Below are 10,149 nucleotides of genomic sequence, written 5' to 3'. Positions count from 1 at the left end.
GACTGCAGGCAGGCCAGGTTAGCACCCGGACTCTTCTACGACGAAGCCATGCTGTTGTTATGGCTGCAGTATGTGGTTTTGCATTGTCCTGCTGAAATAGACAAGGCCTTCCCTGAAATAGACGTTGTTTGGAGGGAAGCATATGTTGCTCTAAAACCTTTATATGAGATTTGCAAAGCCTTTGCAATTTGACCTTGAGGAACATTGTTTTTAAAGTTTTCCACAATTTTTTTATGCAGTCTTTCACAGATTGGAGAGCCTCTGCCCATCTTTACTTCTGAGAGACTCTGCTTCTCTAAGACAAAGCTTTTATAGCTAATCATGTTACAGACCTGATATCAATTAACTTAATTAATCACTAGAGGTTCTCCCAGCTGAATCTTTTCTAAACTGCTTGCTTTTTTAGCCATTTGTTGCCCCCGTGCCAACTTTTTTGAGACCTGTAGCAGGCATTAAATTTTAAATGAGCTAATTAAGTGGATAAAAGTGTAAAATTTCTCAGTTTAAACATTTGCTACGTTATCTATGTTCTATTGTGAATAAAATATTGGCTCATGTGATTTGAAATTCCTTTAGTTTTCATTTTATTAAAATTTAAAAAAACGTCCCAACTTTTCCGGAATTCGGGTTGTATATGTAATGAGAAATGGTTGGGGCACTACAAGTCCCATCAGCCCTAGTGCTATATAAGGAAGCAGCGAGGTTCGTTCGCTCTCTCGCTTCCTGTCTTTGACTGACTGGTGGATGAATGGATGTCACGGCACATCTAAAACTTCAATTGATGATTGATCACCTCAGAAGAAGAGTAGCAGGCGAGCAGTTATGTTAAATGCTGGTGCAGCGTTATTACGAGCTGAATATATGATACACACCGTTAAGGAGGTAGTAGTTTTATAATTTTATAAAAATTGTTTTTAGGATTGTTTTAATGATTTTATTTTGTTTTGTTTTTAGTGTTTTGGCCGGATTATTGCCTGACTGATTGTTGCCTGAGTGTCCATCAAAATAACGGATGTTAGAGGTATTGCTTAATTAGAAGGGAACTTTTGAATGTTTTCTATTAAGTGCAGCAATTATTTTGAATGTTTTATTTTATTGATGTGTTTATGTTGTAAACAATTCTTTGTTGCAATTAACTGTGTTTCCCCTTACAGGGATGCACGGTTACCGTTTACTTTAGATTTAATTTTCTTTGGTTTATTTATTGTTTTTTTTGTTGGATGTTGGATCATAATTGTATAAGGAAAACCTAGGCCATAAAAGGATGGTTCTATGGTGCTGACTGGTTAGTTCTACTTGCATTACCCACTGTTAATTAATTTGTTTTTCTTTCTTTTTGTAGATTTCTTTTCAAACCAACCATGGCTTCTGGGTTATCCTCACTGTGTGGATGGCGGTGGTGAGGTGGCTGGGACCGTGTGGTGGTTTGGTCACTTTATTTGTGTTTCTTTCTTTTTTGTAGGTTTGCAGTGTTATTGCTGTGAGCGTTGTTGTGGTGAGAGCATTTTGAATGCCACTCTGTCTTCACGATATAGGTAACCCGTGGCTATCTGTTGGTTGATTTCGTTTTTTGTTTCTTTATTTATTATTATTTCCTTTGTGGGTATTTGCATTGACGATCTGTTACACCTTTTTTTAATATGTTGAATTATTTGAATAAAAATGTGCCTGTTGATTAAAACTGTACTACCGCCTTGCACTTGATTACTTACCCCATGTGGGTCATTATGTTACAATTGGCGTAGTCGGCAGGGTGGTTGTGTTTTTATTTATTTATTTGTTTATTTTTTTTGCATGTTTATTTATTTATTTGTTTATTGACAGTAATTGTTCAAGTAAACGGTAATCGTGTGTGAAGAGGAGCATCACAGTCTTCGTGGGACCTTTTCACCTTTTGGTTTTGAACTGTCTCCTAACACAATTTGTTGGCAGATATTAGACTTCGCTTCGGGGGACTTGGATTTCACCATTCTGACTGAACTGTCTTCTAAAAAATCTGTCAACAGATATGGAACAAGAAATAATAGACTTGCGGGAGCAAATACGGAACCTGCAGGCACAAAACGAACAGCTGACGAGAGAACGTCCCCCGCCTAGTAGTAACCTTTCTAACCAACTGCAGTCTTCTGTGTCTAATGCCAGTGCTTCATCTCCAGTGTCTTTTAGCAGGGTACTTTATGTCCCTCGGGAGAGGAAATGCCCACGTTTTTACGGGAACATGGACACTACTTTGAGTATTGAAGACTGGATTGAGGAGGCTGAGGTATGTATTGAGGGCAGGGGTTGGTCTGATAAAGAAAAGGTGGTGTTTTTGCTTGACCACCTGGGAGGGGAAGCCAGAATGGAGATAAAACTCCGCGCACCAGCTACTAGAGAAACTCCAGAGTCTGTTTTTGATATTTTAAGAGACTTGTATGGGGGGAGACAGACATTTGTGCAATTGCAACAGAGGTTTTATGAACGAAAACAAAAAGAAGGTGAATCATTTACTGAATTTTCCCATGCTTTGATGTCATTGATGGACTTGATTCTTAATAGTAACCCAGGCAGCGTTCCAAATTCTGACCGAGTGCTTCGTGATCAGTTTGTCGAACATGTTCGAGATGTGATGCTGAAGCGTGAATTAAAGCGATTGGTAAGGGAGAAGCCAACTTCTACTCTACTAGAGGTTCAAAGGGAAGACCTTAGGTGGGTGGAAGAGGGAAATAGGGAAGCAGTTGCTTCATATGTTCAGCCATGGTGTAACGTTACTCAAGGCAGGGTAGTTGAGTTTGAACCTAAGGTCAGATTTCAGGAGTCTACAGAGTTAAAAGAAGTTAAAGAGATGTTGAGACGGCAACAAACACAAATAAGTGAACTTACCCAGTGCTTTGATAGCTTTATGTCTCAAAAGAATGAACCCTTAAACACAACTAGGCAAAATAACTCAAGACGGTGCCTTCGCTGTAATAGAGTGGGGCATAAAGCCAGATATTGTCGACAACCATGGCCCATTGAGTCAAACTCTAGATCCCCTCAGGTGAACATAAATGAGACTTCTGTTGGGGAGCCTGACAGTGTAGCACCTGCAGTTTTGAGCCAGGTTGTAGAAGGAGCTAGTGAAGCCTCACCATCACCCGTTTGCCCTACTATCTTACAGCGTCTTGTGGGCAAATGTCCGGTTGTAATTGTGCAGATGGGGGGGGGGGATTTCATGTTTATTAGATACAGGGTCAATGGTGACTACTATAACGGAGTCATTTTTTGAGAAGCATTTCCGACAAATGGGAGTAGATGCACTTAAAAAATGTAGTTGGCTTCAATTAAAAGCAGCTAATGTCAATGTCAATGTCACCTTTATTTATATAGCGCTTTAAACAAAATACATTGCGTCAAAGCAACTGAACAACATTCATTAGGAAAACAGTGTCAATAATGCAAAAATGAGAGTTAAAGGCAGTTCATCATTGGATTCAGTTATGTCATCTCTGTTCAGTTATATAGTGTCTGTGCATTTATTTGCAATCAAGTCAACGATATCGCTGTAGATGAAGTGTCCCCAACTAAGCAAGCCAGAGGCGACAGCGGCAAGGAACCGAAACTCCATCGGTGACAGAATGGAGAAAAAAACCTTGGGAGAAACCAGGCTCAGTTGGGGGGCCAGTTCTCCTCTGACCAGACGAAACCAGTAGTTCAATTCCAGGCTGCAGCAAAGTCAGATTGTGCAGAAGAATCATCTGTTTCCTGTGGTCTTGTCCTGGTGATCCTCTGAGACAAGGTCTTTACAGGGGATCTGTATCTGGGGCTCTAGTTGTCCTGGTCTCCGCTGTCTTTCAGGGATGTAGAGGTCCTTTCTAGGTGCTGATCCACCATCTGGTCTGGATACGTACTGGATCCGGGTGACTGCAGTGACCCTCTGATCTGGACACAGACTGGATCTGGTGGCCACGGTGACCTCGGAACAAGAGAGAAACAGACAAATATTAGCGTAGATGCCATTCTTCTAATGATGTAGCAAGTACATAGGTTGTTATGGGAAGTGTTTCCGGTTCCGGTTTACCTAATTAATGCAGCCTAAAAATCCTTTAACGGATTTGGATAATAAAAGCATATTAGTATGTTATGTGTATGCCAGGTTAAAGAGATGGGTCTTTAATCTAGATTTAAACTGCAAGAGTGTGTCTGCCTCCCGAACAATGTTAGGTAGGTTATTCCAGAGTTTGGGCTCCAAATAGGAAAAGGATCTGCCGCCTGCAGTTGATTTTGATATTCTAGGTATTATCAAATTGCCTCAGTTTTGAGAACGTAGCGGACGTAGAGGATTATAATGTAAAAGGAGCTCATTCAAATACTGAGGTGCTAAACCATTCAGGGCTTTATAAGTAATAAGCAATATTTTAAAATCTATGCGATGCTTGATAGGGAGCCAGTGCAGTGTTGACAGGACTGGGCTAATATGGTCATACTTCCTGGTTCTAGTAAGAACTCTTGCTGCTGCATTTTGGACTAGCTGTAGTTTGTTTACTAAGCGTGCAGAACAACCACCCAATAAAGCATTACAATAATCTAACCTTGAGGTCATAAATGCATGGATTAACATTTCTGCATTTGACATTGAGCGCATAGGCCGTAATTTAGATATATTTTTGAGATGGAAAAATGCAGTTTTACAAATGCTAGAAACGTGGCTTTCTAAGGAAAGATTGCGATCAAGTAGCACACCTAGGTTCCTAACTGATGATGAAGAATTGACAGAGCAACCATCAAGTCTTAGACAGTGTTCCAGGTTATTACAAGCAGAGTTTTTAGGTCCTATAATTAACACCTCTGTTTTTTTAGAATTTAGCAGTAAGAAATTACTCGTCATCCAGTTTTTTATATCGACTATGCAATCCATTAGTTTTTCAAATTGGTGTGTTGAGATGGTCTTGAGATTCCATATGTGGGATATTTTGAAACCGATGTGACTGTGCTGGGGCAATCTCTTTTAGGGCAAGGTATTTTGGTTGTAAAAGATCCTGTTGATACTTTGTTCCATCAGAGAAAAGAACTGACCCCTGGCATTTTAGGTATGAACGTGATTGGACAGTGTTATAATGATCTGTTTGAAAAACACGGCCCAGCACTATTTTCAGCTCCACAGGTCAGGCAGGCAGAGTTAGGCTGGAGAGATGCCCTGTCACAGTGCCACCGAGCAGATGGGGCCCCTTGTCCTGGATTCATTGGTTATGTGAAGGTGCAGTCTTGCCATCCTGTCCAGATTCCAGCTGGCACCATGAGGTTAGTACCTGCGCTGTGCCCTAAAAACATAAGTTGTACAGTGGTTTTTTTAGAACCCCAGGATTTCAATGATGGGGGGCTGCCTGCTGGATTGTTAATGTCACCTGCCCTGTTGCAGTGTATACAAGGGGTAGTGCATGTACCAGTAGTTAATGTTGGCACAGAACCCTTATATTTGCCACCAAGAATTAGACTAGGTAGTTTGGTTGGTGCTGAGGTAGTCATGAAGTCAGATCAAGACATTGTGTTTAAGGGAGATTTACCATGTGATCCTAATACTGTGACTGTTCATTGTCAAACTATTACATCAGTGTTAAGCATCGATGTTCAAGGGTTAGAATTGCCGGGGCTTACAGAGGCTGAGGAGGAGGACGTTAGGAGTTTGCTAACAAGATATTCTGATGTCTTCGCCAAGCATGATACTGACTTGGGGTGTACAAACTTAATAGATCATCAGATTCCTTTAATAGATGATACACCGGTACGCCAGCGATATCGAAGAATTCCTCCTAGTCAGTTTGAGGCTGTGAAGGCACACATAAGACAATTGTTGGACAGTCACGTCATTAGGGAGAGCTGCAGCCCATATGCCTCGCCAATTGTATTGGTGCAGAAGAAGGATGGCTCTCTGAGAATGTGTGTCGATTATCGCCAGCTCAATGTCAGAACTCGGAAGGATGCCTATCCCTTACCAAGGATAGAGGAGTCGCTGGATGCCTTGACTGGAGCAAAGTGGTTTTCGACTATAGACCTGGCTAGTGGATATAACCAGGTGCCAGTAGCTGAAGAAGATCGTCCTAAAACTGCCTTTTGCACTCCATTTGGGCTCTTTGAATTTAATAGGATGCCTTTTGGGTTGTGCAATGCCCCAAGTACTTTTCAAAGGTTAATGGAGCGAATTTTTGGGGATCAGAGTTTTCAGTCTTTATTGCTCTATTTGGATGATGTGATTGTTTTTTCAGCAACCATTGAGCAACATCTTCAGCGACTTGAGCTGGTGTAGGATCGGTTGAGACAACAGAACTTGAAAATAAAACTCAGTAAATGCTGCTTCTTTCGGCCAAATGTACGTTATCTGGGGCACGTGGTCTCTTCTACAGGGGTCAGTACAGACCCAGAGAAGATATCTGCTGTAGCTAAGTGGAATCGTCCACAAAATCTTCAAGAACTTCGGTCCTTTCTGGGTTTCGCCAGTTACTATCGGCGGTTCGTTAAAAACTTTTCATGTATTGCTGGACCCTTGATTACATTGGTGGCAGAACTGATCAGGGGACAGAAAAGTAAATGACCAAAGATTAAGCTGGGGACCAAATGGACTGACTCATGTGAAAATGCTTTCCAGACTCTTAAAATCGCTTTAACCAATGCTCCAGTCCTTGCTTATGCTGATTTCAGTAAGCCCTTTATCTTGGATGTTGATGCAAGCCATCAAGGTTTGGGTGCAGTCTTATCTCAAGAACATGGAGGCAAATGTCGACCAGTCGCATTTGCAAGTCGAGGTCTGCGACCATCTGAACGCAACATGCAGAATTATAGTTCAATGATGTTGGAGTTTTTGGCTCTTAAATGGGCTGTTTCAGAAAAGTTTAGGGAGTATTTGCTGGGTCAGAAATGCCTGGTGTATACAGACAATAATCCACTCAGTCATTTGCGGACCGCGAAATTGGGAGCGTTGGAACAACGATGGGCTAACCAGCTTGCGGATTTCGATTTGGAAATTAGGTATAAACCTGGACGTTCTAATGTTAATGCTGATGCCCTGTCTAGAAAAAATGCTGCATCTGTAGCTGAATTGGCTATGACTACTGTTTTACCAAAGGAACTGTATCAGCATGCTCATGATAGTCAACATGTAGTCATAAGTCAAATTTCTGCTCTTCCTGTACAGCCTAGAGAAAATCTTAGTGTTCTGCAAGAAACTGACCCTGTTATTGGACAATTCCTTGTTTATTGGGATCGTCAAAGGCCACCAGATAGACAGGAGAAAGCATCAGAATCATCAGAGGTGCTCGAATTGGTAAGGCAGTGGGAGAAGCTGGTGAGGATCGAGGGCATACTGTATCGGAGGTTCTGTCCCCAGGAGGTACATCGTGAAATTCGTCAGGTCGTGTTACCAGCTGTTCTCAGGGAAAGAGTTCTTACAGGTCTGCATGATGACCATGGTCACCAAGAAATTGAGCGGACGGCAAGTTTAGTGAGAACTCGATGTTACTGGCCTGGCATGTTCAAGTTCATTGAGGAATGGTGTAAGAAATGCCAGCGCTGCACCCTGGCCAAAGTGGTACGACCAAAAGTAAGAAGTTTTATGGGGCACCTGAGGGCAGATAGGCCGTTAGATATTCTGGCCATTGATTTCACATTGCTTGAACCTGCATCAAATGGACTTGAAAATGTACTGGTTATGACTGATGTATTTTCAAATTTACACAAGCCATCCCAACTTAAGACCAAACGGCATCAACAGTGGCACGTGTTTTAGTGGAACATTGGTTCTACTTGTTTGGAGTTCCACGACAAATTCATTCAGATCAGGGCCGGTGTTTTGAAAGTAGGCTGATCCAAGAATTATGTAGGCTGTATGGAATTTCAAAAGCTCGCACCATGCCCTACCGACCACAAGGGAATGGTCAATGTGAACGTTTTAATAGAACAATGCACGACTTGCTGCGTACTTTGCCTCCAGAGGAAAAACGTCATTGGCCAGACCATCTTGCCCAGGTAGTATATGCTTACAATACCACAGATCACCAGTCTACTGGGTTTTCTCCTTATGTCCTCATGTTTGGACAAGAGCCCCATTTACCTGTTGATTTTCTTTTGGGATTGGATAACCATGTCCAGAGTGAAGTAGACTGGGTGGTGGACCATAAAGACAATTTGGAACGAATATTTTGTAAGGCCAGAGCCCGCCTTCAATGTACTACAGAACATCGTGCTCGATTAAATGACCTGAAGGTACGCCACGAACAAATAAGCGAAGGCCAGGTTGTGTATCAGAGAGCCCATAACATAAAAGGCAGGAACAAGATCCAGGATGCCTGGGATCCAACCCCCTATAAAGTGGTCCGGTGCCCAGATGGAGATGGAGCTGTGTATGCTATTGCCCCTGCAGATGGAGGTGGTAATATTAGAAATATTCACCGTTGTGAGTTGCGACCAGCTTATACTCCCCTGAATGATCCTGGACTTTTAGATCTATTTGACCATCAGGAAACTTCAAGAGACCAAGATGAAGACATGGTAGCGGTGTCCCTAACGCCTGAGTATGCATCTGCCCAAGACCAAGTTATTAGGCCTCAACTTCCACAGGAAGATAATACCAACTTCTGTACTTCAGTAGTGGATTATGCAGAGGACCATCAGCCTCAACAACAGGAAGCTGTAGTAAGGCGTACAAGGAGAGCAACAGCTGGATGTCATTCAAATCCATATCGTCTCCCTCGGTCAGCCCCTACTACTGAAGTCCAGCTAAATCATCAGCTCGCTCTCCCTATGACAAGGCTGTCCAGTAGTGGTTTGAATGTAATGTTCCGCCCCTGGTTGTAGTGTTGATGTAATCGACGGGACGTCGATTTTAATCTAAGGGGGTAGATTGTAATGAGACATGGTTGGGGCACTACAAGTCCCATCAGCCCTAGTGCTATATAAGGAAGCAGCGAGGTTCGTTCGCTCTCTCGCTTCCTGTCTTTGACTGACTGGTGGATGAATGGATGTCACGGCACATCTAAAACTTCAATTGATGATTGATCACCTCAGAAGAAGAGTAGCAGGCGAGCAGTTATGTTAAATGCTGGTGCAGCGTTATTACGAGCTGAATATATGATACACACCGTTAAGGAGGTAGTAGTTTTATAATTTTATAAAATTGTTTTTAGGATTGTTTTAATGATTTTATTTTGTTTTGTTTTTAGTGTTTTGGCCGGATTATTGCCTGACTGGTTGTTGCCTGAGTGTCCATCAAAATAACGGATGTTAGAGGTATTGCTTAATTAGAAGGGAACTTTTGAATGTTTTCTATTAAGTGCATCAATTATTTTGAATGTTTTGTTTTATTTTATTGATGTGTTTATGTTGTAAACAATTCTTTGTTGCAATTAACTGTGTTTCCCCTTACAGGGATGCACGGTTACCGTTTACTTTAGATTTAATTTTCTTTGGTTTATTTATTGTTTTTTTTTGTTGGATCATAATTGTATAAGGAAAACCTAGGCCATAAAAGGATGGTTCTATGGTGCTGACTGGTTAGTTCTACTTGCATTACCCACTGTTAATTAATTTGTTTTTCTTTCTTTTTGTAGATTTCTTTTCAAACCAACCATGGCTTCTGGGTTATCCTCACTGTGTGGATGGCGGTGGTGAGGTGGCTGGGATCGTGTTGTGGTTTGGTCACTTTATTTGTGTTTCTTTCTTTTTTGTAGGTTTGCAGTGTGATTGCTGTGAGCGTTGTTGTGGTGAGAGCATTTTGAATGCCACTCTGTCTTCACAATATAGGTAACCCGTGGCTATCTGTTGGTTGATTTCGTTTTTTGTTTCTTTATTTATTATTATTTCCTTTGTGGGTATTTGCATTGACAATCTGTTACACCTTTTTTTAATATGTTGAATTATTTGAATAAAAATGTGCCTGTTGAGTAAAGCTGTACTACCGCCTTGCACTTGATTACTTACCCCATGTGGGTCATTATGTTACATATATATATATAAATATTTGGAGCATTTTTATTTATTTTATTTTTTTAGCATAATGACCAGGTCGCCAGCGACAGTGAGCCTACTGTATGTTTGATCAATTTAGCCATGTCAAATCATCATGGCTTGCCTAAAATAAAATCTAGATGTAGCCCGGGTTACCCAGGCTATCAGTGAAGAAGATAAAAGATAAGGAAAAAA

General features: G+C 41.4%; 2 long non-coding RNA genes across 3 annotated transcripts; both read left to right on the top strand.

The window, feature by feature from the left end:
• The first annotated feature begins 641 nt into the window (after positions 1 to 641).
• On the top strand, positions 642 to 1,674 carry LOC132103563 (uncharacterized). Its single transcript, XR_009423402.1, has 3 exons — positions 642 to 882; positions 955 to 1,021; positions 1,155 to 1,674. It is a non-coding gene; the product is annotated as an uncharacterized LOC132103563 (long non-coding RNA).
• A 176-nt stretch (positions 1,675 to 1,850) lies between these two features.
• LOC132103562 (uncharacterized) lies at positions 1,851 to 9,895 on the top strand. Of its 2 annotated transcripts, none has more exons than XR_009423400.1 (4): positions 1,851 to 2,263; positions 5,115 to 5,259; positions 9,171 to 9,237; positions 9,558 to 9,895. It is a non-coding gene; the product is annotated as an uncharacterized LOC132103562 (long non-coding RNA). The 2 variants fall into 2 exon arrangements; XR_009423401.1 differs by having other exon boundaries at positions 9,376 to 9,895.
• Positions 9,896 to 10,149: the final 254 nt, after the last annotated feature.

Source organism: Carassius carassius, chromosome 24 (genome assembly GCF_963082965.1).
Source record: "Carassius carassius chromosome 24, fCarCar2.1, whole genome shotgun sequence".
NCBI lineage: Eukaryota > Metazoa > Chordata > Actinopteri > Cypriniformes > Cyprinidae > Carassius > Carassius carassius.
Note: the sequence above shows the minus strand (reverse complement) of the source record. Positions and strands in the feature narration are given on the sequence as shown.